We start from the raw sequence: 22,128 nt of genomic DNA on the forward strand, positions 1-22,128 counted from the left end.
TATCATAAAGAGGTTTTTGACTAGCCAAGATGTGATTTAAGCTTTCGGAACTTTGTGTAAATTTGGCCAAGTCTTCCTTAAGTCTTTTAACCTCTTTAAGCAACTCTTCATTTTGCTTAAAACAATCCACATATGCAAGAACACAATGGTTACTTTCACAGCTTCTGACTTGGGCTCTTAACTGCTTATTCTCTTCAACAAGATCACAAGCAGTTTCGGCCTCTCTTACTTTTTCTTTTAGAAAACTGTTTTCAGCCTTAAGAATGGTGATTTGTTGTTCAAGTTCTTGATTTTCCAGCAAAAAACATCTTATTTTTTCAGAAAGGTGGTCTATCATAAGATGAAGATCTTCAGTGTTAGGGTTATGAAAGACTACCTGATCTATGTGGTCTGCCATGAGACATGTTTGTGACTTGGTCTCGGTTTCTTCATCATCATCATCAGAATCATTCTCCAAGTCTTCCCATGTGGCCATCAGTCCTTTCTTCTTTCCTCTTTTTGGCTTTTCCTCCTTCTTCAGCTTGGGACAATCAGATTTGAAATGCCCCATTTCCTTGCAATTGTAGCAAGTTACCTTGCTGAGGTCTTTCTTCACTTTCCTTGTGCTGCTGCCTTTACCTTTGAGCTTAGCCATTTTCCTAAATTTTTTTGCAAATAAAACAAACTCATTTTCAGAAGAGTTATCACTGGATTCATCATCCAGAGGGTTAGTCATAGAAGAAAATGCAATTCCTTTCTTTTTTGTATCTTTTTTCAAATAGGTATTTTCAAAAGCAAGAAGATTTCCTCTCAAATCATCAAGTGTCATGGAGTCTAAGCTACTGCTCTCAGAAATAATTAAAGCTTTAGTTTCCCACTCTTTTGTGAGACATCTCAACACTCTTCTCACTAGCACAGAATCAGAATGTGTAATTCTCAGAGCATCTAAGCCAACAATGATAGCATTGAACCGTTCAAACAGTTCATCAATGGACTCTCCTTCCTTCATTGCAAACGTTTCATATTCTCTGTTTAGCATATCTGCCCGAGTCTTCTTGACAATGGTGGTTCCTTCATGGGTGATTTGCAATTTGTCCCAGATTTTCTTTGCCGTTGTGCATCTTGATACCCGTCGGTACTCCTCGAAGCTGATAGCACAATTGAGCAGATTTATTGCCTTGGCATTTAACTCCACCTTCTTCCTATCTTCCTCGGTCCATCTTGCTTCTGGTTTGAGAGAAACAACTCCTTCGGCACTTGTGATAGTTGGAAATTGAGGCCCTTCGAGAATAATCTTCCAAAGTCTGTAATCCACTGCTTGTACAAATATCTTCATCCTCTCCTTCCAATAGGTATAGTTTTTCCCATTGAAGAGAGGGGGTCTGTTGCTTGATTGACCTTCAGTTAGATTATAAGACACCACATTTGTGCCACTGTTTTCTGCCATGAGGATCTTTGCTCCAAGCCGCAAAGCTTGATCTCTTTGAGACCAAGCTCTGATACCAATTGATGGTTTCAGTGGCTAAGAGAAGGGGGGTTGAATCTTAGCCCCTTTTTTGCTTGCTAACACTTGCTAGATTCAGAGGAGACTTTTCTGTTTTTAGCTCGTCCCTAGCCACGAGACATTTTCATTTTGTCTCGTCACCTGGCACGAGACATTTTTGGTTTTTGCTCCTGTGCAGTAGAAAACAGAAATGGAGTAGGAAAGAAGGAATATTACACCCAGATATATCCTGGTTCGGCTGCTAAGTGCAGTGCAGCCTACATCCAGTCTCCATCACAACAATGATGGAGTTTCACTATAATCAAACAGATTACAAACTGTAAAGTGCTAACCCAACTTACAAGGGAATTCCCACAGAATCATGAAACACAACATAGATGAACAAAGGAACTCTTAAGACATCTATGGCTTTTTCTTTTAATTTTGTACTCTCTGCCTTTTTCCGCTCTATGGCTTTTTCATTACAAACCTCACTGTTTGCCTTTTTCCATGAGACTCAAGACATGACAAAATTAAACAGAAAAATACAGAACTGAACACATTGAAGGAGAAGAGAAAACTGTTAGCTCAGGTAGCTCTGAGAACTCTGTGCCTTGCACTCTCAAATTTTCTCCTTGCTTCAAACAGTGGCTGTCCACCTTTAATATAGAAGAGGGGAGCCTCCACTTATTGAAGCAAAAACCGAACCAACTTCTTCCTCCTTCAACAAAACCGGTTCGGCCACATAGAGAGAGAAGAGATAGCCATGCATTAACCAACATGCAATTACCTCTAGTCCTTTCTTGATCATCACCCTTCATCAATCCGAGCTCTCCATCCTTGGCTTGCTCTCCAAGATGGAATTCTGGCCCTTGATGCTTCATGATGATGATGACTTCATCTGCTTTAATCTCTGCCTTCAACCATCACTTCGCCACTCTAGCTACTCCCTGTGGTGGTTGAGCAGAATCAAAGACAAGCCATGCTTCAAGAATCTCCCTTGCTGGCCGAGATCTTCTTCTTCCTTTTTGAGCATGGAGAAGCCAAGATTACCTCACCAAATCTGTCCATAAATGGTGACAATCTCAGCCACAGCTCATTTTTATTTTAGTATGTTTTCTTGCCATCATTGTGATGGTCTTTAGGCTTGCTTTCTCTTCCTTTCGGTAGCTCATTTTTGCTTCCATGGCTACCAATGTTTCCTGTGTAATAACCGAAGAGAGAAAGAAGTGAGAGAGAAGAAAGACTCTGAAGAAAAGCAATAGTGGTTAAACTAATTAATTGAAGAATATCTTGCTTTTGCTTCCCTTAATTGGCGTGTAGCAATGATGCCCTTTAGTCAAATCAATCTTCTCTCTCTTGCTTATATTCCCAATGTTTAAATTGGCTTTGAAATCCTTTCAGGAAGAGTAATGGAATCCGTTGGAAGCATTTGAGGATTTGTTATTCTTTGCTTCATGGATTCGGACAAAGCATGAGTAACACTCATGGAATTGGGCTTGGTTGTAATAATCAATTAAGTTTCTTGGCCCATTAATAACATTTGCTTTCTTGATAAAATTTGGAACATGCATAAAGCAAATGGAAAGCATGTAACACACTTGGGCTTAGAGCAATAAAAATCATTTTGGCCCAAGTAACATAAAAATTAAATCAGCCATATTCAACATATATTTTTAAAACCAAAGGCTGAGAGTAGTTGGGCTTGCTCCAGAAATTTGTTTTCGGCCCAAACTGAACCTGCATTGCAAAAATTAATTTAATCAATATAAATTTAATATCAATAATTTTTGCAACTGGTTTTATTAATAATGTTTGATCATCACTTAATTGGAGGTAGAGTTTTCCAAACTCATCAATAAATTAAATCAAATAGTGAGAAGATAAAAAAAAGATAATCAAATCTCAGGTTTAAAATTGATTTCATAGAGATAGTGTATCTTTGTAGAAAAAAGGAAAAGAAAACAGAATTTGATTCGTTTTTTTGGCCAATTAAGTGAATTGCATCTTCTATATCATTGCTCTTATAGTTTGTTATTATTGCAATTGTGGAAACCTGTTTAGAGCCTTTGTTCGTGTTCCTTTTCTAACTTTTTTTTGAAGAATGTTAAATATTGATTACAATATGTACTAGACAAGAACAAATTTGGTGATTTTATGAAAGAAAAAAAAAGTTGCTAATTTTTTTCCATCATGTAAATGGTTTGTTTTAAATTAATCCTCTTGAAGATTCGGATTGCAGGAATTGTTCATAAAAACTAACAATGAAAGAGGACCATTTACCATGCCCCTTCTTTTTTTTCTTTTATATATATATGTATTTTAACTGGGCGTTCATGCTGACTCTGATTTTTGCCATCTCATGCATCTTGGTAAACCCTGTGAACTTAGGTGAAAAGAAAATGATTAATTCCATAATTCAACGAAAATTAGTTAACTGGGGAACAAATTCAAGGGTTGGAATGTAATTTAAACTCAATAAAATCTGATATTAGAGTTTTTTGAACAACAATAGGTGAAGCTAAACAATTGTGTTTGTTAATAGGTGAAAAATTTATACACAAAGGTTCAAAATCATATATACTCCACGGTTGATGATAGCAGAGACATCGATTTTCACTGAAATTAGAGTTTTTGAACAACACATGTAGAGTAACTGATATCTTTTCCCTTGCAAAATCAACCATTGGTTTTAGGAGGAGAATCATGTCTCTTACAAGATTTTTGATATTTCAGTAAAAAATTACAGCTCAATAATAATAATAATAATAATATTAAAATAATAATAATTGAGTATATATGGCTTGTAATGACTGCATTTTGTAGATAACTTAAAAATTGGCGGGTATAACTGTAATTGCAGAAACTTGTTGGAAAAATTGGTTGACATGGCTGCATTGATGCAGTCGCAGTGGTTATGGTAACAACAATTACTATGTTAAAAATATGAAGTGCATATGGCAAATATTGTGGTAGCAGGTACTTTTGCATTTTAGTTATAAGGAATGATTAGGCTGAGTTAGGTAATTCTGTTATGGCCGTTATTGGTTAGTTGCGTTAGAGCGTTTCCATTCAATTTTGTGTGTTACAGCATAGTACTATATACTTATCCTTTGTGTTTGTGAGAAATCTTTTGAGTGCAAACTGAAACAGAACTTTATGAATACATAAAGAAAGCTTCATCCTCTTATTTAGTTTTTTCTGTCATAAATACTTGAAAATACTTATATTTATGTCATTTTGTATTTTCCTTTTCTTAATTCTTCTTAACAGGGCTGTAATATATGTGCTGCAGGATACTTATGTGAAGATATTCCAAATTGTTCCAGTAACAGCTTTTCCAATTCCAAGGTTTTGAGTTTCATTCTTTTTTCACTCTACAATGTCTGTCGAATTTAGGAGTTAATTATCATGTGATGACAAACATTGGATTGAAGTTAATTATCATTCTGTATTATCTGTGTATTGTGTTTCAGCAAAAAGAAAGCTTTGATGAAAGCAACATTAGAATGCTGCAAGGAGTCTCCGAATGATGAGGATCGGATACATGCAACATTACAGCCTTCTATAAAGACGCAGAATGGTACCAACTCAAGCAATGTTCAAATTTGGAAACTATATAGTTGAAGGTTCAGAAGCAGCATCAAAATTTGAAAGAGAGGGAAGAATACCATCATTGGCCCTTCAAGTACTAATTGCTGAGTTTACTACTTATTTCAACAGAATATTGGAGAGTATTGGCTTATGCTGACACTATCAGAAGACTAAACTCTGATCAATTTTTGTGCAGCACTTTTACAACAGTTATTTTTACCACCAATGCATCTGTGTAATCTCTTAAACCAACCCAGTTCATGTTCTGTTGAACTGTTTCGATGTTTGGTCCTTTAGATATGTTTTCCACATGCATTTTAAATCTATAAGTGGACCCTTTGACAAAAATCTCTGATGTTATCTTGAGTGGTATTTTCTTCTTCCTATATGGCTCCAGTAGTTTGTAGTCTCCACCAGGAAGGTGCAACCAATATAAGTTTCTTGATAAAACTCTGTTATTCGATTTGTCATAGAGTTTGAGCAAAAGAAAGTAGACCGGCTTTGCGTGTTCCGACTTGGGATAGTCCATCTCAAAAATAGGTGTTACTGTTTTAGGTAGCATAGTGAAAGCTTTCATGAACTTTGTAGTATGGACACATTCCATCTAGATCTTCCATTAGACATATTAGACAATTTCTCTGATGTAGTATTAACAGCCTGTTTTAAGAAGAAAAATAAGAGAAAAATTAAAGCAAGACCTTCCAGAAACTATTCAGAACTGGAAAATCTTGATGATTTGCAGATATATCCTTTTAGCTTGTTCCCATTTGCTTCCTATCTCAATTTTCATTTAAGAGACAAGGGAGTATTTTTGTTTTTGTTAATAATGTGTTATTTTCTTTCTCATCTTATTGAAAGGACAACTTTAGTCTTAGTCTCTTAGATACTTACTTCTATAAAGTATGTATCTAGATTAAGCTGTACATGAATTGGCTCTGCAGCGCATCGACAGCCATAGTCGAGAAGATGATCATAAAATTGGCCTCTCAGACCAGTCCAAGGATTTTGTGTTTTCCAAATCAACACACCTGTATACTTGCGCCATAAGCAGGAAGTCCATCCCTCAAGAAGAGCTCTGTATTGTATGTAGTTTACAAGTTGAGCCTGAAAAGATCAGTTAGAAAAAAAAGAAAAAATACCCCGCAACTGCACAACAAAGATAAGATCATGGAAAACTCAACATGAATGAGTGGCTACCAGATAAAAGTTTCTCATACCTTAAAACAAAAATCATCGCTATACCATAGAGCTGAAAGTGTGGCTACATCCTTATCATATTAAAAAAAAATCCCTGATATAACCTTATCAAATTAAATGAACAGAAGATAGTAAAACCTGTTTGCAACCACCAAGAACAATAAGTATGTAGAAAACAAAGTCAAGCAGCTGGTCAAACAATTTTACATCATTTAGAAAAATCTGTAATCATATTGGAGATACAAAATTATGAACTAGTGTTATTACAATCTTGAAAATACAGAAAATACAGAAAATATTATGGCATATTTAGTTTGGAAAATATTTTCTTTCAACATTCTATATTTTAAAATTTTATGAAAAAAATATTTTCTTTTTTATTTTATTTTTTCATTGTTTCTTTTACAAAATTTAAAAACCAAAATCTTAATTTTATATTTTTCTTGTCCCTATTTCCAAAATAAAAAATGACTTTGTGATTTAATTAGTTTGTTAGCTCTTATAGTTTATCAAATTTTTTATTAAGTCTTTATAATTTAAAAGTTTGTAATTCGATCTTTATACTAAATAAAAATTTATAATTAAAACTTTATTAGTTTTTTATTTTGTATTTTGTATTTTATAGTTCATCTTATATCAAACATAAAAATAAATATTTCAAAAAAATAATTGCAATTTTAACCAAAAAATAGTTAGGAATGACATAATTAAAAGATTTAATCTATTATAAAAAATTAATTACAAATTTTTAAATTATAAAGATTTAATTAAAAATTTGATTAAAGTATAAAGACTATTATTTCTATATTTTTGTCTAGTAAATTAGAGAGAATGTCCAAATACACATAAAATGTCACTAATATATAGATATAAGGTGAAATTAACTACGTAATTTTTATGTTACAGTTCATGGTTGTCCATGCTGCGCATTCAATCTTTTTGGCTGTATGAGATATTGCTGCATCAAAACTGATAAGGTGGTTTACACAGTGCCCCCCTTAAGTGGTAACTATGCAATTCTCTTCACCAGAATATATATATGGTCATAAATATTTACTCTATCCTGCTGGATTTGAATAAGTATCTCACATTTTTCCTTGTAAATAATAATAATAATAATAATAAAGCTAGGACATAGTTACAATGAATAGCTAGAAAACACAAAAATAGTTACAATAATAAAATACAGCTCAATAATAATAATAATTAAAGGTATGTTAATGGTTTAGAGAAAGGGAGTTAAATTTATAGTCACTTTTTAAAAATATTTGTTCAATTTGGCTTCAAACTAGATATGAAACTTATTTGTTGGTGAGTCTATCAAGTTGATATTTTAGGAGACAATTTTAATTTGTCTCTTCATGATTGATCAGGAACAAAATAAAACTCTTTATTTTTGGTTGTCGTGAGTCATGTATTCTGGTTCAGTTACTATGTGCAATGTGATCTACATCTAGTCTCTACCACAACAGTGATAAAATTTTTACTATTTTTCTTAAAGATTACAATCACCAATTTTCTTAGGATTTAACCAAATCCTATATGATATAAACCTAGTTTTTAGTCAAGCTAGATTTGGCTAGGTTCATTCTCTATACTTTTAACCACTAAATGCTCACCAATTTAGTAAGAGAATCTTCTCAAAATTATGTGTATAAAACAGAAATACAAACAAAAGAGTTTGACATAATTTTCTGATTTTTTTAGATAACTCTCTTTATCTTTTTTTTCAATGACTTTTACTGATATCTTATTTAATATCTTTTTTTATTAAAAAAAAAAACAAAAAAGATGAACATTGAAAAACAAAAAATTTAATATAAATCCATAAAAAAAAAAAGAAAAGATAGCTTATAAGCTAAAAGAATCTAAATTATGTACTCACTCATTTCTTTAATTTTTAATCGTTTACCTCTTTTAATAAAGAGTAAAGCTTCCAAATTTTATAGTATATAAATACTTAAAAGATATAATCTATTAACGTGTATAAAAAAAATAATCAGAATAATTCATCAGTTTATTTTATTTTTTATATAATAATAAATTTATCTATTTTTTAAATAAATATCATCTGAAAATATAATTCTTTTAATATATATTAATTTTTTAAAATAAATTATACATAAATATAATAAAATGGATTAATTACACGATCCGCCCGTAGTGCTGGCCGGCATAGTTATCAGAACCGATCCGACAATCGACCTGGCCAGGTTATTGGGTTATTGGACCGGTTGACCCGGTCATAATTAAATAATATATATTATTCTTAAAATTTGGTAATTTTTTCTAAGTATATATTTTTTTTTGTAATTTTTTAAAAGTATTATTAGTTATTAACAAAAAAATTACAAAAAAAATATACTCAACGAAAAATCACCAAATTTTAAGGATAATAATATCTCATTTTTTCAATCATGCTTGCAATAAATTGTATCAAAATTCAATCTCTAATGTATTTTTTGAGAGATACATATTTAATGTTAGTTTCTAACATTAAATATGTATTTCTCAAAAAATACATTAGAAATTAATTTTTGATGCAATTTTTTGCAAACATGATTATAAAAATGAGATATTATTAATCTTAAAATTTGGTGATTATTTGTTAAGTATAAGTATATATTGTTTTGTGATTTTTTAAAAGTATTATTGGTTATTAACAAAAAAATTATAAAAAAATATATACATAACGAAAAATCACCAATTTTTATATATAATATCTTATTTTTATAATCATGCTTGCAAAAAATTGTATCAAAATTCAATCTCTAAGGTATTTTTTGAAAATATATATTTACTGTTAGGTATCATTGTTGTGTTTTTAAATTATTTGAAGGCATTTTTATCGATAGTAAAATTTGAGTGTATTTTTGTCAGCATTTAAATAATTCGGAACCTTTTTGGTGGTTAACCCTAAAGAATAAACAGAATAAATATCCTCTCAATTTACCATTTGTTGAGAAGACAGTGCTCTTTTACAATTTGAAAATTTTTAATTAGTTTCTAACTTTTTAAATAATTGGTCTAAGTGATTCCTATTAATGATTTAAGCGGTTTCTGTAATAAGACCAGTAATAAGAACTATTTAGACCAATTATCAATTAGAAACTAGTTAAGGGATTTTCAAATGGTGAAAAGATACTTCATCCTTGAAACAAATGTTTAGAGACCTAAAAGAACATTTATTCGAAAATATATAATGCTAAATAGCCTACAAAAGTAAAAAGCATGCAAGACCTTCAATTTCTGAACTACACCAGAGTTGTACAATTTTACACCATTTGATGAGACAAATATATTGATTCATAATAATATGAAAAAAACTTTTTCAGTCACAATATGTGCTATCTTGAGACCGGGGTATTCCTCGGACCAGAATTGCAAATTGACTTGGATTTGGAGCTGACCCAATAATATGTCGGTAAGGTGCCTATAGTCCTGATGAACACAAATAAATCCTGATATCAAAATAGTTTCTCTTTATACTATTGTCTATTGTGTGTAAACCTGTAATACATTATTGGATAAGAATTCACAGTAAAGCATCTAGCCCAAGTCTCAGTTAGTTGTCTACTTTAGTTTTTCACAAAATGAAACTAATATAAATGAAAAAGGATTAAGAACCCCCCATCCCCCAGAATCAAACAAATAAAGCAATAGCAATTAGTTAACAGTGATGGAGGACAGTGATGCATATCAAACAACACTATGGAGGAGAAAACAAATCAATAAAGCAATAGCAATTAGTTAACAGCAGTAGTTGGAAAAAAGAAATAGCTTCAAAATGAACGAGAAGAAATCAGCAAACTGAACAGATATTACAACAATTAAACTAACTTCACATAAAAAAAATGATAATTAGTTAATGTGGCCAAAAACTTCCAACAACACAAGTACTCAAAAAGAAATTATTTAATTTTAACACTCAATATATTTGACTGGTTTTATAAGTTGCTAGCAAAAGCTATGCAACCACCACAAATAACTCATTATTCTGTAGATATTTGAGGAGCAATAGCTTACACTTTGTGCTGCCTCTGCAGTTAGTTTTCTATCAACTCTCTTACTTTATGCTTTCTTCTTGCCAGCTTCCATTTATTTCTTCTCTGCTACGCTTGTAACTTCATTTACTGCACTATATTTCTTTCGATTGTACTTTTCCATTGAATTCACTCTCAGTAATATACATTTAATCATCCTCGAAGCCAATACTCTCTAATTAGTAATTTCTATAGTTTTATAATCAACACCCTTCCACAGTGTTGACTAGTTACTATAAATTGCATTGTAAATAGCCTTATTGCTTCATATTTAGTCAACGATGACTGATTTTGTAATGCCAATGTAGTTTGAGTGTACATATAATAGTACATTGAAAATGTAAAATGTTACGGATCCGGCCCGTCATCCCGGATCCAAGACCGAACCCAACACCGGTTTCCCGGGTCCGACCCGTTCCTCACTTCTAGAAGGCCCGGAAACGGCATTCTCAGACTCCTAACCGACTTTCGAATTCAAACGTCTCCTTTATCTTAGCCAAACAAGATAAGATAAGATATTCTCCATCACCTATAAATAGAGGACTCAGATCCCTCCAGGTATTCATCCATTCCACATACTTTCTACCTCTCAGATCCATTCTGACTTGAGCGTCGGAGTGTCTTTGCAGGTACCACCTCCCATCGCCCCAGTCAAGTGATCCGGCATCCGCCTCGACCCGCAGGTTCCCGATCCATCTCTCAAACCCGTACCAGAGACATCTTGTACATTGGCGCCGTCTGTGGGGAACCTGCGCCAGCTGGGCCCAATGGGGGACGTCCTGGAGAAAACCCCCTCAAGCCAGGATGACTCTCAACCGATTAACCCAACCCCCGAGCACCGTGAAGTCACGAACCAAGCGAGAATAGCAAGCACTATCCAAAACACGAACGATCACAACATCACGGACCGACGACATCCTGAGAAAGCCAGCGACAAAGCAGCGCAGATCATCCAGGATCTCTGCCTCCGAGTTCAAGAACTCGAAGGCAAGATAACCAATAGAGGAAAACACAACAACGAGCACGGAAGCCATGCAACCTCAAGATCAGGATCTCGCCACGGAAGGTCGCCAACCCGACGGCACGACAGAAGAGACGGTCGTAGCTCATCGCGCGATCACAGACACGAGAAATCGCCAGAACGGTGATACAACAAAAAACATAACCGCAGCGCTTCTCAAGATCTGAGTTATCAACACTACTCAGACGAAGATCGGAGGGACCGAAACACCAAACGCACGAGAAACGACCATATAATAATGGGAGCTACACCCTTCACAGAAAGAATCCTAAGGGCAAAACTCCCCAAAGGCTTCGACAAACCTACCGATATGAAATACGATGGAACTAAGGATCCCCAAGAACACCTAACGGCTTTTGAGGCCAGAATGAACCTAGAAGGAGCGGCCGACGCGGTCCGATGCAGAGCCTTCCCGGTAACCCTCGCCGGACCAGCGATCAAATGGTTCAACGCCCTCCCGAACGGATCCATAGCCAGCTTCCACGATATTACACGAAAGTTCATGGCCCAGTTCACTACTAGGATCACCAAAGCCAAACACCCCATCAGCTTACTAGGGGTCACGCAAAAACAAGAAGAATCCACAAGAAAATACCTCGACCGCTTCAACGACGAATGCCTAACGGTCGACGGACTCACGGATTCCGTCGCAAGCCTTTGCCTAACCAATGGGCTAATGAACGAAGATTTCCGCAAACACCTCACCACCAGACCGGTATGGACCATGCATGAGATCCAGAACGTCGCAAAAAATTACATCAACGACGAAGAAGTCAGCCAGGTCGTCGCCGCCAACAAACGGCAGCACGGCAATGCCCAACGCGGCAACTCGGCTTCTCACCAAAACCCAACACTCAAAGAGAATCAACGGGACCACCCCAGGCCGACCAGCCGACCACCAAGAATAGGCAAGTTCTCAAATTACACGCCCCTGACAGCACCAATTACCGAGGTATACCACCAAATAGCAGATCGAGGCATCATTCCGAAAGCCCGGCAACTCAAAGAAAGGACAGGAGGCAACAAAACCCTCTACTGCGAATACCACCGAGGCTACGGTCACAAAACACAGGATTGTTTCGACCTTAAAGACGCCCTTGAACAAGCCATACGAGACGGCAAACTCCCAGAATTTACTAAAATCATCAGAGAACCGAGACGCGCGGAAAGAGACAGGTCACCGGAGAGAGAAGGACGTAACCCGAGAACCCAAAAGCGACCCCCAAGAGAAAGTCCAGAAGAAGACCCGACCATCATAGTAAACGTCATCACGGGCAAAGATGCGCCATGCAAGTCAAAATCCAAGATAAAAAAGGACCTCCAGGTAATGGCCGTCAGAAACCAAGCCCCAACTCCCGTGTCCAACAAAGCAATAACCTTCCTACTCGAAGACTGCCAGCACGGCACCGCAGCCGAAGACGCACCCTTCGTAATCTCAGCGAAGATCGGAACCGGACTAGTCCGAAGAATACTAGTAGACACCGGCGCAGATTCCAACATCCTCTTCCGGGGGGCCTTCGACAAGCTTGGGCTCCGCGACGAAAATCTCCAAACGCACCGCAACGGAGTCACGGGACTCGGGGACAACTTCCTCAAACCAGAAGGCTCCATCACACTCCCCCTCACCATAGGAACCGGTGACAAGAGGAGGACACTCATAGCCGAATTCGTGGTCCTAAAAGACTCCACTGCCTACAATGTCATCCTCGGAAGAAAGACGATCAACGACTTTTCGGCCATCATCTTCACCAAATACCTCCTTATGAAGTTCATAGCGGAGGACGACTCCATCGGGACCATCCACGGAGATCGGGAAATCGCGGCAGAATGCGACAACACCAGCCTGGCTTTACGGAAAAAATCCCGCGACGCAGCCGGGATATTCCTGGCCGACCTAGATGCCCGACAAGACGGCCAACCTAGACCCGAACCAGAAGGCGACATGGAGAAACTGCAAATAGGACAGACCAAGGACGAATACACCTTCATCAACAGGAACCTCCCTTATGACCTAAAAGAAGACCTTTCCCAATTTTTAAAACAAAACAGAGACCTGTTCGCTTTCACTCCAGCCGACATGCCGGGGATAGATCCTGACTTCGTGTCCCACCGGCTAGCCGTGAACCCTAAAGCCAAACCCGTAGCACAAAGAAGAAGAAAAATGTCAGCAGACCGAGCGGCCGAAGTCAAGAGACAAGTACAAGCCCTGCTCGAAGCAAACTTCATCCGAGAACTTCCCTACACAACCTGGTTAGCAAACGTTGTTCTTGTAAAGAAATCCAACGGAAAATGGCGAATGTGCGTCGACTATACGGACCTCAACAAAGCCTGCCCAAAAGACGCCTTTCCCCTACCGAACATCGACGGACTAGTAGACTCCGCATCCGGACATCGATACCTCAGCTTTATGGACGCGTACTCCGGCTACAATCAGATACCCATGCACCGACCCGACGAAGAAAAAACGGCGTTCATCACCCCCGACGGAACGTACTGCTACACAGTCATGCCCTTCGGTTTGAAAAACGCCGGAGCAACATACCAACGGCTCGTCAACAAAATATTCCAGAACCTATCCGGAACCAAACTAGAAGTCTACATAGACGACATGCTCGCCAAAACTGACTCCGACGAACAACTCATCAGCGACCTCAAGGTCGTAACAGACACCCTAAGAAAACACCAAATGCGACTCAACCCAACAAAGTGCGCCTTCGGAATGGAGGCAGGAAAGTTCCTCGGCTTCATGATCACACAACGCGGAGTTGAAGCCAACCCGGAGAAATGTCGCGCCATTCTCGAGATGACGAGCCCAAAAAACCTACGCGACGTTCAGAAGCTCACCGGTCGACTGACAGCCCTATCTCGCTTTCTCGGAGCATCAGCCCAAAAAGCAATCCCCTTCTTCAAACTAATGAAGAAAGGAGCCCCCTTTGCATGGAAAGAAGAGTGCGAAGCGGCATTCCAACACTTCAAGGAAACCCTGGCGGAACCACCAATCCTCGCCAAACCCCAAACAGGGGAAACCTTGTACTTGTACCTCTCCATAACGGAAGAAACACTCGCGGCGGCACTCATCCGAGAAAACAAGAAAAAGGAGCAAAAACCTATATACTTCACAAGCAAAGTCCTACAAGACGCAGAGACCCGCTACTCGCGCTTAGAAAAACTAGCCTTTGCCCTCCTCACGGCGTCCCGACGCCTGCGACAATATTTTCAAGCCCACCCCGTAACGGTTCGAACCGACCAAGCAGTCAAACAGGTACTACAGAAGCCCGACCTAGCGGGTAGAATGCTAGCATGGTCCGTCGAACTATCCCAATTCGACATCAAGTTCGAACCCCGATACGCAATCAAAGCACAGGCCATGGCCGACTTCATCGCAGAGATGACCCCAGGAAACACCCCCCCCGAGGCATGGAAACTGCACGTCGACGGCTCCTCGAACGTCACTTCCGGAGGCGCCGGTGTCATTCTGGAAAGCCAAAACGGCGTCGTGATCGAACAATCGGTCCGATACGATTTCCCGGTCTCGAACAACCAAGCAGAATACGAGGCCCTCCTGGCAGGCCTAACCCTAGCCAGCGAAGTCGGGGCGAAAGTCCTGGAGATCAGCACGGATTCGCAAGTAGTCAGTTCCCAAATCAACGGAGACTACCAAACGCGAGATCCCCTACTACAACAATGCCTCGCCAAGGTCAACAAACTAAAAGAAGAATTCGACCAGGTAATCATACAGCACGTCCCCAGGGAAAGAAACGCCAGAGCCGACCTCCTCTCCAAACTCGCTAGCACCAAACCAGGACACGGCAACAAATCGCTAATCCAGGAGGTCGTCAAAACGCCGTCCGTATCCTTAATAGCCGACACCCACCTGACACACTCCCACCACAAATCATGGACCTACCCCATCCTACAGTACCTCCTCAACAGGGAACTGCCCGAAGACCCTAAAGAGGGAAAACGAATAAAAAGGGAGGCCGCCGGTTATACGGTCGTCGCAGGACAACTATACAAACGCGGATTCTCGCAACCCCTGCTCAAATGCGTCGAGCCCGGGAGCACGGAATACATACTACGCGAAATCCATGAAGGCTGTTGCGGCCACCACGTCGGAGGTAAAACCCTTGCCCAAAAAGTCATCCGCGCCGGCTACTTCTGGCCCACGATCATCCGGGACTCCACGCAACTAGTGAAAAATTGCGATAAATGTCAACGGCACGCCAACATCCACCAAGCCGCCCCACATCAGCTCAGCATCATATCGGCAGAACGGCCATTCGGCACCTGGGGGATCGACCTTGTCGGACCTTTTCCCACGGCACCAGGCCAGCTCCGATATCTCATCGTCGCCATAGACTATTTCACCAAATGGATCGAGGCCGAGCCACTAGCCTCTATCACGGCGACCCAATGTCGAAAATTCCTTTGGCGACAAATCATCACCCGGTTCGGGATCCCCGAGATCATCATCTCAGACAACGGAACCCAGTTCGCCGACACCAAATTCAAGGAATTCCTAAACGGGCTACGCATATCCCACCGCTTTAGTTCGGTAGAACACCCCCAAACAAACGGACAAGTGGAATCAGCAAACAAAATAATAGTCAAAGGCCTCAAGAAACGACTCGACGAAGCCAAAGGACTATGGGCAGACGAACTCGGATCGGTCTTATGGTCGTACCGCACGACCTCGCAGACAGCTACCGGGGAAACCCCCTTCCGATTAACCTACGGCACGGAAGCTATCATCCCAGTTGAAATCGGCGACCCAAGCCCGCGAAGAACAATCGGAGGCAACGACGAGGAAGCAGAACGAGACCTCACTGGCGAAATAAGAAGCGTAGCCCACCTCAGAGAGCTAGCCCTAAAACAAAGAATCAGCCTGAGATACAACCACGGAGTCATTCGGCGAGAGTTCACAACTGACGACCTCGTCCTACGGCGAAACGACATCGGCCCCCCAACCCCGGGAGAAGGAAAACTCGCCCCCAACTGGGAGGGACCATATAGAATCAAAGCTGCAATCGGGAAAGGAGCCTACAAGCTCGAACGACTTAACGGTAACGAAGTCCCAAGAACATGGAACGCCGCCAACTTACGGCGATACTACTCCTAAAACCAACCCAGGTCTCCATTTCCCCCCTCCCCCGTTTCCTTTTACGCTTTCGCTTTACTTATTTGCAAAATTACATTTACATTTCAAAAACTACGCCTATGTATCAAACTCGGGTACTCTTTCCCGCCAACAACGGAGGGTTTTAACGAGGCCCGCCCATCAATAAAATCACATTACAAAGCCATCCCTAAATTCTTTATTTTTTCACACAATGTCCCAAATACGGAACAAAAACACGGCCACAACTGGAGGACCGATCACCCCCCAGGCCCAATCCACGGATATCCATATAAATCCGACCACACGACGGTCCACTCATCCCAAATACGGGAAGAAGATTAATTAAACGGAATAGCTCTTAAACGGAACATACGAAAAGAGCCCGAACGGCTCGAAAAGTTGTTAAAACGAAAAAACCAAAAGTTACGGAGTCACGGTTACACGGCCCACGGCCAAACCAAAAGTATCCAAAAACAAAGTAAGTCTAAAAAGCGGAAGAACAAAAGATTACAAAGATAAAGCTACTCGAGGTCGACTATCCGGCCATCACGAACGGTCTTGAATGCTCCCATCACGGACACATCCACTCCCGGAGCAAGCACCAGGGCCTGCGCCTTCATCGTCTCCTCAGTAGCAGCAATTGCATCCTTAGCATCGGCCAACAGTTCCGCTTTCTCCCTCTTCAATGTAGCAACCTCGGCATTCAGAGCCTCCGTCTCACCAAGAAGTACGGCAGCCCGGGAACCCGCATCGGAAGCCTTGCGCCGCTCCTCGCCCAGCTGAGAAAGGAGTGAAGTCGCAACCTCGGAAAGCCGGAGAATCTCCGCCCCAGCTTCCTCCGAAGACTTCACCGCCTTCCCCCTCGCAATCTCGGCAGCATCGAGCTCCTCCTTCAACTTAGCCACCTCAGCCTGAGATTGGCGAAGCTTCTTATCCAATAAACCAACCTGAGCCATCACAGGCTCAGCCTTCCGAACAACAACAGCAGAGCAAAGGAGAGCACGATACACCGACTTGGCCTGGAACGAGACGTCACAGCCATCAAAATAAGGCTCCGTACCAGGCATCAAATGCTGATCAATAAAACCAGGAGCATCAAAACGACGATCCATCACACTTGGCACCAAACCCTCCTCAAAAGTCTCGCTGCTCGGGTCCTCGGGCCTCTTTCTCTTCCGAGAAGCCTCAGCAGCCGACACTACCACAACCTCAGGAGAGTTCACATGGCCAGGGGAAACTTGAACCTCTGCCCGAGCAGCCGAGGAAATCACCTCCTAGGAAACCGGCTGAGATTCCACGGCAGGATTGGAGACAGGGGTAGAAGGAGACGAGGATCCCTCCTCCCGACCCATCGCCGCCTTCAAACCTAGCCAGAGAAGTCAGCCCACCAGCCATCTCAACTGAAAGAAATAAAAAATAACAGGATTACAAAAAGGCAAGAATAGAACATACGAAATCGGGAAAAGAAGACAAAGCACACACCGATATACGCCCGACAAGCTTCGGGATCCCCCATAACGTCCAGAGGATTCAACGGACGCTCACCAAATAAATGCCACAAAACATTGGCAACGTCCTTATCCTCCGGGGACAAGCCATCGTAGGTGAATTTAGTTAGAACCGACGGGCCAGCCTGGAAATTCCAATACGTCGGAAACCGACGAACGCCCTCCGGTGACAACCAGAATGGATGGTGCCCCTGGACAGGACGCACCTTAAAATACTCCCATTTAAAACCATGAAAAGAATCCTCAAATAAACCAAAAATACGTCGATGAGGCTGAGCCCGGAAGGACATGTACCCCTTCTTATGCTTCCCCTCCTTAGTCGGAAGAGTGCATAAGAAAAGAAAAAGAAAAACAGGAACGGAAGCCGGAAGGTCGAGATACCGGCACACCAACTCAAATGACCGCACAGCAGCCCAGCTGTTCGGGTGAAGTTGAGACGGCGCCACGGAACACCGGCTCAACAGATCCTGAACAAACGGCGAGAAGGGAAGTCGCATGCCAAGCCGAGTGAACATCGACTCGTAAACCCACATCCAATCCGGAACGGTGGGAGAATGCAGATTCAAGTAACAAACGCGCTCGTCAGCATCCGGGAGGACGAGCTCATACCGCCCCTCCTCATCACCACCGCCACAGATGGCCCCATGATCTCGGAGCCGTTGAAGGTCACCCTCCGTCATCCGCGACGGAACGCCCCATACATCACTAGTCACCCAACCATAACGATTGGGAACGCCCCTAGAAGGGGCTACTGGAGCCCTCACACCCTCATTTCTCCGCCGTTGCATACCTAAAACAGGGAGGAGCACCACCATCAGCCTGCTAACCCTAGACAGAAGCAAGACAGAAACCTACACACCACTACCAAACCAACGCGGCGGTACACCGCCATCACCGAATGAATACGGCGGCGCTCGACCCCTCCAAAAACTCAAACAACCACCCCCCCAAAAGAGACTAGTTCAACGCAAAACTAAAAACAGGCAGAACAATGCATGGCAAAAAACAGAGCAGCATTCACAAAATAACAGGAAAAGAATAAACGAAACGCGCTAACCTGGAAACGCAGAAAGAACACTTGAGGAAGCTCGAAAAGCAGAAGCGGCAAGCAAAAACCAAAAAACGAAAAATCACAGAAAGAGGAGGGGACTTTCTGTTCAGAGAGAAATTCTTCAGAAGAAAATGGAAAAAGGAAAAAAGAAAGGGAAACGAGCGAGGGAACTGAAATAAAAATCCAAAACGGTTTCAAAGAGAAGGGTGAACTGACACAATTACCCCTAGGCACAGTTAAAGCTAGTAGGGGCAGAAAAGGGAAAACGTCCCTTCACATTTAATGACCCTCCCTCGAAAAAAGAAACTGCTAAAGCATCGAAGAACGCAACAGACACGGCAGAAGCGGAGGAGTCTCGTCAAACCAAAAAACGGTCAGACGAGCCCCCCCGGCGAAACCGGAACCAAGGCACCGACCTCCCTCCAAAAAAACGAACTCCCGAGACGAACCGAAGCCCACGGACGGGCATCGCGCCTTTCAAGCGACGAACCGACCTTGTTCGCTCCCCCGTTGCGGGGGCAACTGTTACGGATCCGGCCCGTCATCCCGGATCCAAGACCGAACCCAACACCAGTTCCCCGGGTCCGACCCGTTCCTCACTTCTAGAAGGCCCGGAAACGGCATTCTCAAACTCCTAACCGACTTTCGAATTCAAACGTCTCCTTTATCTTAGCCAAACAAGATAAGATAAGATATTCTCCATCACCTATAAATAGAGGACTCAGATCCCTCAAGGTATTCATCCATTCCACATACTTTCTACCTCTCAGATCCATTCTGACTTGAGCGTCGGAGTGTCTTTGCAGGTACCACCTCCCATCGCCCCAGTCAAGTGATCCGGCATCCGCCTCGACCCGCAGGTTCCCGATCCATCTCTCAAACCCGTACCAGAGACATCTTGTACATAAAACAAATAAATTTTAGAATAAAAAAATACATAAAAACATGTCATTGAGAAAAAACTAACAAAGTTCATTTGGGATCTATCTGACATAGTTCCTGCAATCAGCAAATTAGGCTAAAAATGATTAAAGAAAACAGAATTAAACAATAAATCAAAGCTTGACAATTGCCATGCATAATTTCTCTTCAACTCGGAATGACCAAACTTGAACAACATCACCCTCTCCTAGATTGTTAGCCTTTGCAACTTTGACCCAATTTGATCTCAAAATGTAGGAAATGCTTACTTTCTCTGACTTTGGTCCCTTGTGCATGAACCACTTAATCAAAGTCAACTCGGTAATTTCCAGCGAGGGTTGGATCAATTTCATTTTTATTCCCTTTTTCTCCTCCAGAATTTCTAGTTCCGTGGGAAGCAAGAAATCTTTGTCCTTGACCTGCTGTGACGGTATTGAAAGCCGGTTTTGTTGCGGATTCAAATCCGAGTTATAGAGAGTTTTTTCGATAAGTAGAGTGATCCTGCTGCCACCCATATCACTGATCAAGTTCTTGAAATTTTGTGGCAATTCAGAGGGTTCTTGGTTTTGGTTGACTGGTTTCTTTGATTCTTTCTTGGACCGAGAATCCACTGAGCTAACGGTCTTCTTGGAATTCTTGTTCGAAACCCGTTCTTGATCGGCACTGGGGCTGTTTCTTTCTTGGTTGACTGGTTTCTTGGAAGACTCCTTTGAAACCTGTTCTTGGTCAGCACTGGGGCTTGAAGTCTCTAAATTAACTCTCTCTAAGAAGTTCCCGGGGAGGTTAAAGAGAATATCAACAACTTCAAGTTCATCATCGTTGAAATCAAACTGTTTATTTTGAATAAAACAGTCTATTTTTGTTTTCTTGATATTCATCATCCTCTTCTCCTCCTCGTTAGCCCCTTCTCTCATGCAGTAACCAAAGGCGTTTGCTGCCTTCCTCTTGCTTGAGAACGGCAACTCAACTGTAGAATCATCAGAATTAACAGTAACCAAAGGCGTTAGATCTTTCAGCTTGTTCTTGGCGCTGCATGAAGAACGTGATCTGCATGGGAACCATTGGCAGCGTAGTTTGACTCTATGCGTTTCCATTCTTTTCTTTAGCAATGAAGATTGAAGAGAATGTGAGTTGCGCACAAGTTTTGGAAAGTGTACGTTAATGTGTATACTTCATTCAATCAAGCACCTCTTCTTATATTATGTTAATTTGTTTGACAAATTAAAATTAAATCTTTCAATCAATCAGTATCTTCTGATTTTAAAAAATGTAAGTTAATTTCAAGATTTGAAAAGATTACAAATAAGATAAATTAAATAAAATATTGAGAAGAAAAAAAAAGATAATCCTCTTGATTACAAATAAGTATCCTCTGATTTTAAAAAAGGTAAGTTAATTATCATTGCTCTTATAGTTTGTTATTATTGCAATTGTGGAAACCTGTTTCGAGCCTTTGTTCCTGTTCCTTTTCTTTTTTTTGAAGAATGGAAAATATTGATTACAATATGCACTACACAAGAACAAAATATGATTTTGGTGATTTCATGAAAGAAAAAAAAAAGTGGCTAATTTTTTCCATCATGTAAATGGTTTGTTTTAAATTAATCCCCTGGAAGATTCGGAATGCAGGAATTGTTCATAAAAACTAACAATGAAAAAGGGCCATTTAACATGCCCCTTCTTTTTTTTCTTTTATATATATATATATGTATTTTAATTGGGCGTTCATGCTGACTCTGATTTTTGCCATCTCATGCATCTTGGTAAACTCTATGAACTTAGGTGAAAAGAAAATGATTAATTCCATAATTCAACGAACAATAGTTAACTGGGGAACAAATTTAAGGGTTGGAATGTAATTTAAACTCAATAAAATCTGATATTAGAGTTTTTTGAACAACAATAGGTGAAGCTAGACAATTGTGTTTGTCAATAGGTGAAAGATTTATACACAAAGGTTCAAAATCATATATACTCCACGATTGATGATAGCAGAGACATCAATTGTCACTGAAATTAGAGTTTTTGAACAACACATGGTCGTTTTGAGTAACTCATATTTTTCCCCTTTCAATTAACCATTGGTTTTAGGAGGAGAATCATGTCTCTTACAAAATTTTCGAGATTTCAATAAAAAAATACAGCACAATAATAATAATAATAATAATAATAATAATAATAATTGAGTATATATGGCTTGCAATGACTGCAT

The 22,128-nt window shown here is 40.3% G+C and overlaps 1 long non-coding RNA gene across 1 annotated transcript; it reads right to left on the reverse strand.

Annotated features, from left to right (window-relative positions):
- Positions 1-5,138: 5,138 nt before the first annotated feature.
- LOC140177339 (uncharacterized) lies at positions 5,139-6,411 on the reverse strand. The gene is made up of 3 exons (XR_011869171.1): positions 6,274-6,411; positions 5,948-6,160; positions 5,139-5,713 (listed from the first exon to the last, which is right to left on the reverse strand). It is a non-coding gene; the product is annotated as an uncharacterized lncRNA (long non-coding RNA).
- Positions 6,412-22,128: the final 15,717 nt, after the last annotated feature.

Source organism: Arachis hypogaea, chromosome 12 (genome assembly GCF_003086295.3).
Source record: "Arachis hypogaea cultivar Tifrunner chromosome 12, arahy.Tifrunner.gnm2.J5K5, whole genome shotgun sequence".
Taxonomy (NCBI): domain Eukaryota; kingdom Viridiplantae; phylum Streptophyta; class Magnoliopsida; order Fabales; family Fabaceae; genus Arachis; species Arachis hypogaea.